Source organism: Delphinus delphis, chromosome 2 (assembly GCF_949987515.2).
Source record: "Delphinus delphis chromosome 2, mDelDel1.2, whole genome shotgun sequence".
NCBI classification, from domain to species: Eukaryota; Metazoa; Chordata; class Mammalia; order Artiodactyla; family Delphinidae; genus Delphinus; species Delphinus delphis.
In genome coordinates, this window is record NC_082684.1 from 49,565,317 (window position 1) to 49,580,849 (window position 15,533).

A 15,533-nucleotide genomic window follows, 5' to 3' on the forward strand; every position below is an offset into this window, starting at 1 on the left:
GAGCTGTACGTGTTTAGTGCACTTAGGATGTGTATTACGCACTTTAGGATGTATATGATGCCTCAGTTTTTTGTAATGCAGTAGTTACAGAGATGCTAAATCAGAAATTCAAAATGGAACAAGACGCAGGCTTGTAACGAATATTTAAGGGGTTTTTTCCTCAAGCATTTGTAAATACAAATGCAAATCAAAATGTGCAGTCTTTAGAAAGTATTAATCAGTCAAATGAAAATAGTTGCCATTACACCTCCTCACTTCACATTCTCTCCTAAACTCAATCCAGTTGGCTGATTTCCCCACCCCTTCGCTGAAATGCCCTTTCTAGGACACTAGTAATCTGCGTGTTAACATTATTTTTACTTGACTGCCAGCAGCATTCTGTCACCACACCCTTCTTGAAAGGCACAGTGTGGTGCCTCGCTTGCTTTTTTTTCTCCTCACTAGCTGCTCCTTCTGAAATTCTTGGCCGTCCTCCCGTACTTGACTTCCAGACATTGGCTTTCCCCAGGATGCTGTACTGGCCCCCCTCCTCTTCATATCCACATGCTCCTCCAGATAACCTCAATTCTGGCTTTAAAAGCTATCAATATGCCTGTCGTTCCAGCCCTGACCTTTCTGGGAACTTCAGACATGTATGTGGTTAAAAAACAAAAGTCAACCAAGTAAATTTAAAGATCTGATTGTCTTGGGACTTCCATGGCGGTCCAGTGGTTAAGACTTCGCCTTCCAATGCAGGGGGTGCAAGTTCGATCCCTGGTTGGGGAGCTAAGATCCCACATGCTTGTGGCCAAAATATCAAAACAAAAAACAGAAGCAGTATTGTAACAAATTCAATAAAGACTTTAAAAATGGTCAACATCAAAAAAAAATCTTAAAAAAAAGATCTCATTGTCTTTATTTGGTGATTCATGAATCAGGCAGCATCCCATCTAGCAACTAGAAGGGCTCTCCTAGAGGTTATACAGAATGGAAGGCTTTTATAGGAAGAAGGGTGAGGTAAGGGAGTTATTAGCAAAAGAAAATAAAATTATTTTTTAGGCCTTTTTAGGAGAGAAGAACTGGCAAGGGTTTTATCATGAGATTGCCTCTTCTTTAAGTCTGGATTTGCTCTCATGGGGGGCAAATTACTCCATTTTAAGACTGTTATTTCTTTTTTAACAATATTCAACCCATGGCTGGACAACTCTTGGATATCTAATAGGTAGCTTAAACATAACAGCATCAAAAAATAAAATTCTTGATTCTCCCTCTCCTGGTTTTCCATCTCAGTTAAGAGCCCCAAGGTCCATCTGGTTGCTCAAGACAAAAATTTACATTTTAATTCTTCATTATTGTTCTCTCTTTTCACCCCCTCTTCATGTACTCCATCAGCAAGTCCCATGAACTCTACCTTCTCTAATTTCCATCTCCACAGCCAATACCCTAGTCCAAGTTTCTATCATCTCTTGCCTCGACAATAATAGATTCCTAACTGATCACCCTGTGTCCTCTCTCTTGCTTCTCTAAATAAGATCTAGCAATTTCTCCTTAAAACCCTCCAAGAAGTTCCCACTGCACTAAACATTAAAACCAAACTCCTTAAACTCATTACTATGGCTTAAAAAGTCCTACATGATCTGACATCTGCCTAACTGCTACCTCGTGTAGTACTGGCTCTCCTCCTCCCTACCCTGCTACACTCCAGGGGGTTCCTGAATAAATCAAATTCATTCTCACACTAGAGAATTTGCATTAGCTGTTCCCTCTGCCTACACTACTTCCCCGCCAGTCTTCACATCACTCCTTTATTTTTTTTCTAATATCACTAGACCATCAGTACTTTATTAATATTTTTTTAACATCTTTATTGGAGTATAATTGCTTTACAATGGTGTGTTAGTTTCTGCTTTATAACAAAGTGAATCAGTTATACATATACATATGTTCCCATATCTCTTTCCTCTTGCGTCTCCCTCCCTCCTACCCTCCCTATCCCACCCCTCTAGGTGGTCACAAAGCACCAAGCTGATCTCCCTGTGCTATGCGGCTGCTTCCCACTAGCTATCTATTTTACGTTTGGTAGTGTATATATGTCCATGCTACTCTCTCGCTTTATCACAGCTTACCCTTCCCCCTCCCCATATCCTCAAGTCCATTCTCTAGTAGGTCTGTGTCTTTATTCCCATCTTGCCCCTAGGTTCTTCATGACCATTTTAAATGGAATATTTTAATACATGGTCCTTTGTGACTAACTTCTTTTATTTAGCATAATGTATTCAAAGTTTGTACATGTTGTAGCATGTATCAGTACTTCATTTCTGTTTATTGCTGAGTCACATTCCATTTTATGAATATATCTGTTTATCCATTCATCAGTTGATGGACATTTGTTCTGCTCTTTGGCTGTTTATGAGTAATGCTACTATCAACATTAACAAGTTTTTGCAGGAACATAATGTTCTCATTTCCCCTGGGTACACACCTTGAAATGGAAATGCTTGTGGTGTAGTATCTAAGAAACTGACTATTGCCCAATCCAGGGTAACTGATGTTTTTTATCTAAGAGTTTTATAGTTTTATCTCATACATTTGTGTCTTTGATCCATTTTGAGTTAATTTTTATGTATGGTGTGGGATAGGGGGTCCAACTTCATTCCATAGCATGTGGATAGCCAGTTGTCCCAACACCATTTGTTGAAAAGACTATTCTTTCACCATTGAATGGTCTTGGCACCCTTGTCAGAAATCAGTTGGCCATAGATGTTCGAGGGGGGTTATTTTTCCCCTGACTTTTCAGTTCTATTCCATTGATCTGTGTGTCTCTCTTGATACCAATAGCACACTCTCTTTGTTACTTTAGTTTTGAAATTGGGAAGTATGAGTCTTCCAACTATGTTTTTTTTCAAGATTATTTTACCTATTTCGGGACCCTTGATTTTCCATATAAATTTTAAAATCAGCTTGTCAATTTCTATTAAAAAGTATGTGGGGATTTTGCAAGAGAATGCGTTAAATCTGTAGAACAAATTGGGGAGTATTGCCCTTTTAACAATATTAAGCCTTCCAGCCCATGAACATGGGAAGTCTTGTCATTTATTTGGGTCTTCTTAATTTTTTTCAGCAATGTTTTATAGTTTTCAAAGGCTAAGTTTTGCACCTCTTTTATTAAATTTATTCTTAAGTATTTATTCTTTTTGATGCTAATGTGAATGGAATTTTCTTAATATCATTTTTGTTTTGTTCATTTCTGCTGTATAGAATTACAGTCGAATTTGGTATTTATCTGTATCCTGCAGCTTTGCTGAATGTGTTTATTCTAAAAATTACTAGATAATTTTTAGTGGATTCCTGAGGATTTTTTGTATACAAGATTATGTGATCTACAAGTAGAGATAGTTTTACTTCTTTGTTTCCAATTTGGATGCCTTCTATTTAATTCTCTCACCTAATTTCCCTGGCTAGACCTCCAGTCCAATGTTGAATAGAAGTGGCAAGAGTAGATATCCTTGTCTTGTTGCTGTTCTTAGGGGGGAAGCATTTAGTCTTTTATTATTAGTATGATGTGAGTGTGGGTTTTTCATAGATGCCCTTTATAAGGTTGAGGAAGTTTCCTTCTGTTCCTAGGTGGTTGTGTATCCTGAAAGAATGTTTAATTTTATCACATGCTTTTTCTGCATTTATTAAGATGATCAAGTAGTCTCTGTCCTTTATTCTATTGATATCATTTATTAATTGACTTTTGAATGTTAAACCAACCTTACATACTGCTCACCATATGACAGGCCAGTAAACCTAGAGATGAATTGTTGGGGCACAGAATAGTGACTTTATTTGGAAAGCCAGCAGACTGAGAAGAGGGTGGACTAGTGCCCCAAAGATGCTAGTTTCTTTTATAAACAAAGATGCTAGTTTCTTTTATAAACAAAGATGCTAGTTTCTTTTATAAACAAAGAGGGGGAGATGAGGAGGTAAAGTAAAAAAGGTAATGCACAATAAGTTGTTGCAATATTTCCTGGTTCCAGCTAGACTCTGGAGGAGATGCGGTAATTTCTTCTTCCCTGCAGCAATTCACAGGTGAGCCTGGTCAGGATTTTTCCTGTGAACTTAAACAAAGGTATTTTTGCTTGATGTTCAGGCATGGGCGGCAGGGTACCTGGAAATGGGCCATTATGTATACTTTAAGCTATAGGCAACATCCCTTTAGTGATTAACTTGTATTATAGCAATAACAATACAATACAAAGGTTAAAGTAAAAGAAACAGACCCAATATGGAGTCAGATCTGTTATTCCCTATTACAGTTATGGTGTTTAGTTTTTTTTGTATATTGCTAGATTCAGTTTGCTAGTATTTTGTTGAGGATTTTTATATCTGTATTCATAAGAGATACTGGTCTATAGTTTTCTTGTGATGTCTTTATCTCATTTTGTTATCAGGATAATACTAGTTTCATAGAATGAGTTGAGCAATGTTCCCTCCTTTTCTATTATTGGAAGTATTCGTGAAGAATTTCTTTTGTCGTCTTCTTTAAATGTTTGGTAGAATTCTGCAGTACAGTCATCTGGAGCTGGGCTTTTCTTTGTGGATATCCAATCTCTTATAGATTTATTCAGATTTTCTATTTCTTCTTGAATCCGTTTTGGTAGTTTGTGTCTTTCTAGGAATGTGTCTATTTTATCTAAGTTATCTAATTTGTTGGCCTACAAGTGGTCATAGTATTCCCTTATAATCCTTTTTATATTTGTAAGGTCAATATTAATGTCTCTTTTTTTTTTTTTTTTTTTTTTTGTTGCAATACGTGGGCCTCTCACTGTTGTGGCCTCTCCCGTTGCGGAGCACAGGCTCCGGATGCACAGGCTCAGCGGCCATGGCTCACGGGCCCAGCCACTCTGTGGCATGTGGGATCTTCCCAGACCGGGGCACGAACCCACGCCCCCTGCATCGGCAGGTGGACTCTCAACCACTGCGCCACCAGGGAAGCCCTAATGTCTCTTCTTTCATTCCTAATTTTAGCAATGTGAGTCTTCTCTCTTTTTTCTTGGTCAGTTTAGCTAAAGGTTTGTCAATTTTGTTGATCTTTTCAAAGAACAGACTTTTACTTTTGTTGGTTTTCTCTATTGTTTTTTAATTCTCTCTTTCATTATTTTTTTCTTTTTGCATGATTTGGATTTAGTGTGCTTTCTCTCTCCCCCTAAAGTATTTTAAAGTAGAAGACTAGGTTATTGATTTTCTTAATGTAGATTTTGAACCGCTGAGTTTCCTCTAAACACTTCTTCAGCTGCATCCCATAACTTTTGTTATGTTTGTTATGTTGTGGCCCTCATTTCATTCATGTCATAGTATTTACTAATTTCTCTTTTGATATCCTCTTTGTCGGTTATTTAGAAATAACGTGTGTTGTTTATTTCCATATATTTGTGAATTTCCCAAATTTCTTTGTTATTAATTTCTAATTTCACTCTATTGTGATCAAAGAGCACACTTTCTGTGATTTCAGTTCTTTCTAATTTGTTGACACTTGGTTTATGGCCTAACATATGGTCTATTCCAGAGAATGTTCCAACACTTGAGAAAAATTTGCATTTTTCTGTTGTTGGGCAGAGTGCTCTATAGATGTCTATTAGGTCTAGGTGGTGTATAATGTTGTTCAAGTCTTTTAATTCCTTGCTGACCTTCTGCCTAAGTGTTGTATTATTGAAAGTGGGGTATAGAAGTCTCCAACTATTGTCTCTTCAATTCTGATAGTTTGTATTTCATGTATTTTGGGGCTCTGTTTTATATATGTTAATAATTGTTGTATATTTCTGATGGATTGACTCTTATAAAACTTCCCTCTTTATATCTAGCAACATTCTTTGTTTTACAGTCTATTTTGTCAGATATTAGTAGAGCCACTTGCTCTGATTTTATTAAATTAACACTTGTTATTAGAACCCTGGGGTGTCAGATGGATAGCTGCCTTCTGGCAAAAGACCACCAGGGAAATTGAATAGAGAAGTTTATTACTCACAAGTCCTGAAGGAAGTATACAGCATGCCTTGAGGGCCCACACAGGGAGGATGAGGCAGGGTGCAGGCAGAGAGAAGCAGGACTTGGGGCACATGCCTCTCTTAGGGTCAGTGGGTGGAGTGCTTTGGGGTTCCTGGGCAATTCAAACCAAAAAGAGCAGGGTTTTAGTAAGCTTCTCAGGGGTCTTATCTAAGGGGTGCACAGAGTGAAGCCCCTGAGAGGATGAGGGGGACAGTTTATCACAAGGGCCACTGGGGGAGTCATATCAGTAACCTACATTTACTTGTGACCCTCGGGGCTGTTACCTAGGGCATACACTCACAGGACGGGCTAGAGTTAGTTCAACGCCCCTGCAGGCTGCTGGGTCACACAAAACGTATGCTGAGGCAGCAATATTATAGAGTAACTTAGCTAAACTCTCCGAGAACTACACTAACAGTAAGATAACATCCTCAGATGGTCTCACAGCTCTTTAAGCCAAGATTAGGAAGATTAATTATTCTCTTCTCCCATTTGGATACAGCAAGGCAAAAGTAAGGATCATTCTAAATGTATGAGGTTGGCTTTAAAATTTAACTTTAAAGACGCTTATTAAATATTTTATAATGTTCATGCATAAAATATTTAAACCCAGCTAGAGAAAAATGTAGCTTTTCAAAGGGATACTATCATGTGAAACCCTAAATTAGAGTTAATAAATGAAGATTTGGCCATCTGAAGGGTTACTAATCACTGACATAATTACTTGGCAAGTTGCAAAGTATTTGTAGCTCAAGGTTAGCTTAATATATGTTATTGCAGTTGTCCAAAAGGCACAAGCAAAGCTAAAGCTATAGACACCAGAGTTAAATTCGGAAGTCTGGCCAATTGTAGGAGGAGAAAGAGAAGTGTGTTCACTTAGCATTAAAATCTCTGACACAAGTAGCAGCTCTTCCCACACAGATGGCTCAAGGCATAGAAGAGATCATAAATGATGCAGAGTCAGGACAACAAGAAATGCTTGAACTGAACCAGGACAGAGATGGTTATCTGAGCACACCATGGGTCTCACAGTTTCCCTGCCCATGAGAGTTGGCAGTTAATACAGAGCAACATTGCATCTTAACTTATTTTTACCTATTATATTAATTATAGTAGGTTAAATATCAAATTTTATATATGAATAGATATACCATACTTATATGTAAATATGTCTCTGAAATTCAATAATTATGGAAAATGACCCCTTAATTGTTGTTATGGACTGAGTGTGCCTCCCCAAAGTTCACGTGTTAAAGCACTAAGCACCACTACCTCTTCCCTGTTCCATGCAGTGGTATTAAGAGGTGGGGCCTTTGTGAAATAATTTGGTTTAAATGAGGTCATGGGGATGGAACCCCCTTGATGGAATTAGTACCCTTATAAGAAGAGGAAGAGAGACCAGAGCTTCTTTTCTCTGCCATGTGAGGATAACAGCAAGAAGGCAGTCACCTGCAAACCAGGAAGAGGACCGTCACCAAGAACCCAAACTGCTGGCACCTTGATCTTAGACTTCCCAACCTCTGGAACTGTGAGAAATAAATGTCTATTATTTAAATCACTAAGTCTGTGGTGTTTTGTTACAGCAGCCTGAACAGACAAGGACTGTCATTTAAAAAAAATTAAAGGCAGCAAGTCAGTATGCTTTTGTTTTTTTGTTTGTTTGTTTTAATTAATTTATTTATTTATTTTTGGCTGCGTTGGGTCTTTGTTGCTGCGCGTGGACTTTCTCTAGTTGCGGTGAGCAGGGGCTACTCTTCATTGCAGTTCTCATTGCAGTGGCTTTTCTTGTTGCGGAGCACGAGCTCTAGGCACACAGGCTTCAGTAGTTGTGGCTCGCGGCCTCTAGAGCACAGGCTCAGTAGTTGTGGCGCACGGGCTTAGTTGCTCCGCGGCATGTGGGATCTTCCCAGACCAGGGCTCGAACCTGTGTCCCCTGCATTGTCAGGCAGATTCTTAACCACTGTACCACCAGGGAAGTCCCTGCTTTTGTTTTTTAATATTTCCATTCTAAATAATATTTGGACCCAATAGCATAGTAGTATCTGTTTTTACAAAAGCCTAATATATTAGTTATCTATTGCTTCCTCAAATTACTTCAAGTTCAGTAACTTAAAAACAATAAACATGATCTCTCACAGTTTCTGTGTATCAGGAATTCAGAAGTGGCTAAATTCCTGGTGATTCTGGCTCAGTCTTTCATGAGGTTATTGATAATGGTGCAGGAGGTAACATTCAATAACCATTGATAATGGTTATTGATCAATGGTGCACCATTGATCATGGTGCAGTCATCTGAAGGTTTAACTGGTACTGGAGGATCCACTTATCAAGTGGCTGTCTGTCATGTGCTGGCAAGTTGGCGCTGACTGGTGGGATGCTCCAGCACCTCTCCACGTACGTCTCTCCATAGACTGCTTGAGGTCTTCATGACTCCAAGAAAGCAAGCCAGAAGCAGTGATGCCTTTTATGACCTAGTCTCAGAGGCCACTCGCCATGAGTCACTTCTGCAATATCCTACTGGTCTTAAAGGTCAGACCTGTTCATTGTGGTAGAGGATCATACAAGAGTGTGATACACATAGACAAGGATCACTGGGGGCCATTGTGGAGTCTGGCTACCATACCTAATAGCTCCATTTTAATGGTCATGATGGCTTAGGTCTGGTGGCCAAGAACCTGGTTCTGGTGTTAGGTAGACAAGTATTCCAGTTTTAATTGCACTACCTACTTACTCTTTCTAATCCTCTGTTTCCTCATCTGTTGTATGGAAATGGTAGATCCATCTCACAGGTTTGCTGTAAGCATTAAATGAGTTAATGGACACAGAATAATCCTTTCTGTCAGATCATGTCATTTCGTAACTTAAAGTCCTCCAGTTGCTTCCCATCAGACTTAGAATTCATCTGGTCTGACAGATCCAGACCTAGCTACTCACTGACTTAGACACTACTGCTACTGCTACCACTATCATTACTACTACTAGTACTACTACTACTACTACCACTACTACTACTACTACTACTACTACTACTACTGCCACCACCACAACCAGCACCACTACCTAACCAGCTCTGATATGGTTTCTTCTCACTGTCTCCCTTCCTCACTCCACTCTATCCACTGGCCTCTTTTCTGTTCAACCATACTAAGTTCCCTCCTACCTCAGAGCCTTTACACTTGCTGTTCCCTGTACCTGGAACATCCTTTCCCTGTGTGTTTTCATGGATCATTTGCCCACTTCATTCAGGTCTCTGCCTGAATGTTACCTCCTCAGAGACCTTCCCTGGTCATTCCTTTCATCCCTTTATCGCTCTTCGTTTTTCTGTTTATAGCTCTTATCACTACTTGACATTTTATTATGTATTTGTTTGCCTATTTTGATTTTTGTGGCTCTCCTTCATTAGTGTGTGAGTTCCATGAATACTATGTCTCCTTCACCACCTTATCCTTAGGGCTTAGAAGTATGCCTGGCTTATAGTACACGTTTCATAAATATTTGTTTGAAAATTAAAGAAAGCATGCAAATTACTCAGCACATTGCTTGACCCACAGCATCATGAGGCGTTCAGTAAATCTTAGCTGACTTCAACCTCATCGTCATCTACATCCTTCCCATCTTCCCCAACCACCCTAATATCTCAAATGTATATGGTGCTTTACAGTTCTCAAATTCTTTTGTCGTTTATAGAGAATAGGTAATAATACTTTAAAGCAAAGCTGTAATTGTGTAGCTATAATTGAAATGCTCTGACAAGTAATGAAACTGGAAAGTGCAGGGGGAGGATTTGTCTCCTATAAACAGCTTTTTTTTTTTCAAATGGCCCTGCCTGAAAATTGGTCTTTTCCCACCAAATGAGCAGGCTTTCCTGAGGACAGATCAATGTATTATAAACTGGTCATCTTAAGTTCATTTAAGACTTGACTCTTCAAAGAGTCTTTAATGGTTGAGCAGTGCCCTGGATCTTTCTAGGCCAAACTCTGAAGCAGAGGATCATGTCTTATGACTTTTCAACTTTTGGAATTCTCCTGGAAGGTTAGTCATTTCTTCCACATGCTGGCCTGCTTGCCAGTCTGGTGCCTTCACATAGATTAAGAAAAGGAAACCTTTCCTCCTGCAGGGGACTTGACTTGGCAGAGATAGCGGCTGGGGCACAGGGCACTGTCTACAGACAGTGAATTTGAGCCTCACTTACCCCTTGGCTGGAGGCCCCGGAGCACAGTGGCGGGCAGTGGAAGTCTCTGCTTCCTTTGTGCTGCCCACAGGCCGCCCATCTCCGCTGTCATCCTAGGAGATGACTATCCTGCTGAATCCTACTGAGTAGAACAAGTCTTGGCTGAGTCTAGCCCAGTGGGGACTGTACAGCAAGGTGCTTAAGAGTCAGGGTTCTAAAGTCAGATTCCTGGCCTTGAATCCTGCCTCTACCAATTAGTGATCTGAGAACTTAGGCAAGTTATACAATCTCTCTGTGCCTCAGTCTTGGGCTGTTGTGAGGCTCATGTGAGTTAATATATGTAATGCATGCTCAATACACATTATTTATTGATATAGAGTGGCCCAGAAAACCTAGGAGCATTGTTCAAATAGTGCATCCTTGTGCATTTTTGAGCAGCTGGATGAAAATATAGTAACATCTAAGAATGCTTCATTTTGATGCCTTCCACTCACCCTTTCTGGAGTCAGAGACTGGCATTGCGTTGAGTCATTCAGCAAGCATTTGAACACTTCCTGTGCACAGTGGTGGACAAACACATTTAAAGAGATAACCCCCACCTTCAAAGTATGTTCCCTAATTCTCAAAAAGTGAATCAAACTAAGAGAACACTACTGTCCTAAAACAAATGTGACCATATCAGGAAACATGGCATATTCTGGTTTACCGGCATGGACTCAGGCTTTAGAGATAGATCATCTTTCAATTCAAGCTCCCTCACTTATTGGTTGTGTGACCTCAAGTAAGTTACTTAACTTCCAGGAGCCTCAGTTTTCCACTAAGTAAAATGAGGCGGGGAAAGTTTCAAGGGTTACTGTAAGGATTGAGATAATATTTAGAACGAAAGGGGTCTGGTACACAGGAGATAATTATTCACTGGTAGCTTTTGTCCTTATCAATCATCTAATTTCCATTGTAAAGATCTGTGATGGCTTCTAATATCCCACAGGTGAAAGTCCAGATACATCCCATTGCAGGCCTTTGGGAATCTGGCCACACCTACCTTTCTACACACTACTTTCACCGTGAACCTTACAGCCCAAACACATGGAACTACTTACAGGTTACAGAGCCTGCCGTCACACATACCCTGCCTTCTTCCAAGGTCCCCTCTGTCTAGACGACCCTTCTTGCTTCTTTTGCCAGTGAACTTTCATTCTTGTGTAAAACAGATACATTTAGTTTAAAGAATAATAAAAAATAAACATGTTCTTACCCCCAGTTTAAGAAATAGAAATAGAAGGCACCTGAGCACTCCACACTTTTAAAAAAATCAGCACTTGTGATACTTGTATTTTAAAAGCAGAGAAGATGAAATCCTTATGTTTATGTACCACCTCTACCATGAAGACACCAGGGAACTCACCTGTGGCCTAAAAGCCGTAAAGGCTCCCTCCCAGTCACTCTGCAGAACTGCTGTTAGCAATTAAATATTGAAATACAATTTGATTAATAGAATATTATGAAGAAAAAATAATATGTTAAATTTAAGCAGTTTTTTGCTACCATGTATAACTTCTTTTGAAAATCTACGGCATGATTCCTTTGTTAAATATGGTGGCTTTTGGGGGGGATTTGAGGGTGTCTTTTTATGTTTTCCTTGACTGGTCATAAGGAGCCACTAGGTGGCAGAGGACACGTCTTTAGATTACAGTGAGAAAACATGAAAATATTTTCAGCTGGAAACAGGTTTTGGAAAACATAAAAAGCATCACTTCAGGGCTTCCCTGGTGGCGCAGTGGTTAAGAATCCGCTTGCCAATGCAGGGGACACGGGTTAGAGCCCTAGTCGGGGAAGATCCCACGTGCTGCAGAGCACCTAAGCCTGTGCACCACAACTACTGAGCCTGCGCTCTAGGGCCCGCGAGCCACAACTACTGAGCCCGCGCGCCTAGAGCCTGTGCTCCACAACAAGAGAAGCCACTGCAATGAGAAGTCCACGCACCGCAACACCTGCGCACCACAGCAGAATAGCGTCTGCTCGCCACAATTAGAGAAAGCCCGTGCACAGCAACGAAGACCCAACACAGCCAAAAATAATAAATAAATTTAAAAAAATAAATTTATTTTTAAAAAAAAGCATCACTTCATAGGTTAACGTGTTGCACTAGTATCCCATGGCCCTGCAGTTAGCAATTTTGGCCTATTGCCTATATCGTAGTAACAATAACAACAATAATAATATCAAGACCACAGTATTTATTGTACAATAACTGTGTATGAGGCACCAGATGAAGAGGTGTCCAGATATGATGCTGTTTAATTTCCACAGAATCCGGAGGAAGCAAAAGCTGTTAATCACCTTTTTGCAGATGAGAAATCAGTCTTGAAAAGAGAAGAAACAATATACCCAGGACATTGATAAGCAGCAGAAGCCAGATTCAAACCAGGTCTGTCAGATTTTAGAGCCTCTGGGGGATTAACAACTTCACAGACTCTCAGAGCTGGGAGAACATTTAATTGTTTTTGGAAGGATTAACCACTGTATGATATCATGTTTTGGAAGTCATGTTAATATCTGTGAGGTTAGTCCTTAAAGGCCTTATCAGATAAAGAGTTTATTAAGGCCTTATCAGGTATGTGGGCCCAACCTCTTATCTCTTTCCCCATTTAGTGACCATTTGAACCCAATTCCTAATCATCATGTTTAATCCGTTCCCTCAAAATCTTTCCATTGTGCCTGTATGTCAAAAAAAAGGCAATTTATGAATGAAAGCCAAATTTTCCCCAGTATTTTGAAGATCTTTCTCTAGTCAAAAAAATTTTAAGTTCCTTGCAACAGTGTAATTGACAAGAATATTATAATGGTGTCAATATACACATGTAGATAGTAAAGTGAAATCAAACATCATTAAAAAATTAGGTTTTGCAATCCAGTGTGCTCATCTTCAGAAAATGATACCATGTTCTAAAGCCTCAAAGTAACAGAAGACATCCATTATAGCAAAGAAGCATTTTTCTTTATTTCCTAAAAGCACTGAATAACAGTCTTAAAGGTATAATGGGAAAAGTGAGAGATTATGGAGACAATACTGGTTAATGTTAAGCTTTGTGGCAGTGTGTGACTATTTTATAAATCTGAAATGGGGCAGCGATTACTTAGAAATATCACAGGGCTACGTGATTCATAGGGCTGGTCCTTCTTCTAATTGATAAAGTTTTCCTTAGTGTCTTTATACTTGTGTTTCCTTTCTATTTTTTTACTTTGGGGAAAAAAAATAAGGCAGAGGGGTGGAGGGAGTGAGGTGATAACCTATACTTGCATAGATGTTAATTGAATAAGAGAGTGTCTCCAAATGTTCATGTTCCTGGATGTGAATGTGGGAGCGTAGGCTAATAGAAGGAAGCTTAAATCTCATGTCTTTACTTGTTATGACATTGTCCTCAAATCATCTAGATTGAATGATACCTTACACTAACTTCATATTATGCTTTATAGTTGAGAAGGTGCTTTCAAAAACATCAGCTTATCCTTTGAAATAAAGAGAGGAGAGAAGTGCACAGATTAGAATGGCGATGGGTAGTTCATTAGATGTTGATAGTTTGTTGGATGTTAAATGTGATGCTTATTTGTATTTTTAAACTAGATTGTAGTGTTTTTATTTTTGTTTTGAAGATCAAATGATAGTAGGCAAAATTTTTAAAAAATACTCCTTTATTTGGTTTCCTTTTAAATATTCAATCTTTATTTTGGTCACACTTAAATGTCTAATATGGCTGTACATTTTTTTTTCAGCAGATTTTTTTTTTAGTTTTCTTTTTTCTTTTTTAATTTTTAAAAATATTATTGAAGTATGGTTGATTTACAATGTTGTGTTAATTTCTGCTGTACAGCATAGGGACTCAGTTATACATATATATATATATTCTTTTTCATATTCTTTTCCATTATGGTTTGTCACAGGATATATATTTTTTAATATATAAATTTATTTATTTATTTTTGGCTGAGTTGGGTCTTTGTTGCTGCGTGTGAGCTTTCTCTAGTTGTGGCGAGCAGGGGCTACTCTTCGTTGCGGTGTGCAGGCTTCTCATTGTGGTGGCTTCTCTTGCTGCGGAGCACAGGCTCTAGGCACGTGGGCTCAGTAGTTGTGGCTTGCGGACTCTAGAGCACAGGCTCAGTAGTTGTGGCACACGGGCTTAGTTGCTCCATGCATGTGGAATCTTCCTGGACCAGGGCTTGAACCCGTGTCCCCTGCATTGGCAGGCAGATTCTTAACCACTGCACCACCAGGGAAGTCCTGTCACAGGATATTGAATATAGTTCCCTGTGCTGTACAGTAGGACCTTGTTGTTTATCGATCCTATACATAATAATTTGCCTCTGCTAATCCCAAACTCCCCATCCCAAACTCCCTCCTCTACCCTCCCCTCCTTGGCAACCACAAGTCTGTTCTCTATGTCTGTGAATCTGTTTCTTTTTCTTTTCTTTTTTTTTTTTTTTTTTGCGGTATGCGGGCCTCTCACTGTTGCAGCCTCTCCCGTTGCGGAGCACAGGCTCCGGACGCTCAGGCTCAGCGGCCATGGCTCCGCGGCGTGTGGGATCCTCCCGGACCGGGGCACGAACCCGCGTCCCCTGCATAGGCAGGCGGACTCCCAACCACTGCGCCAGCAGGGAAGCCCTGTTTCTATTTCTTAGATCAGTTCATTTGTGTCATATTTTAGATTCCACATATAAATGATTTAATATGGTATTTGTCTTTCTCTTTCTGACTTACTTCACTTAGTATGATAGTCTCTGAGTCCATCCATGGTGCTGCAAATGGCATTATTTCACTCTTTTTTATGGCTGAGTAATATTCCATTGTATATATGTGCCACATCTTCTTTATCCATTCGTATGTCGATGGACATTTAGCTTGTTTCCATGTCTTGGCTATTGTAAATAGTGCTGCTATGAACATAGGGGTGCATGTATCTTTTCAAATTATAGTTTTGTCTGGGTATATACCCAGGAATGGAATTGCTGGATCATATAGCAACTCTATTTTTAGTTTTGGGGTTTTTTTAATATTTATTTATTTGGCTGCGCTGGGTCTTAGTTTCAGGAGGAGAGATCTTTGTTGCCCACATGTGGGCTCCTTTAGTTGTGGCATGTGGGCTCTTAGTTGTGGCATGTGGGATCTAGTTCCCTGACCAGGGATCGAACCTGGGCCACCTGCATTGTGAGCGCAGAGTCTTAAACACTGTACCACCAGTGAAGTTCCTCTATTTTTATCTTTTTGAGGAATCTCCATACTGTTTTCCATAGTGGCTGCACCAGTTTACATTCCCACCAACAGTGTAGGAGGGTCCCCTTTTCTCCACACCCTCTC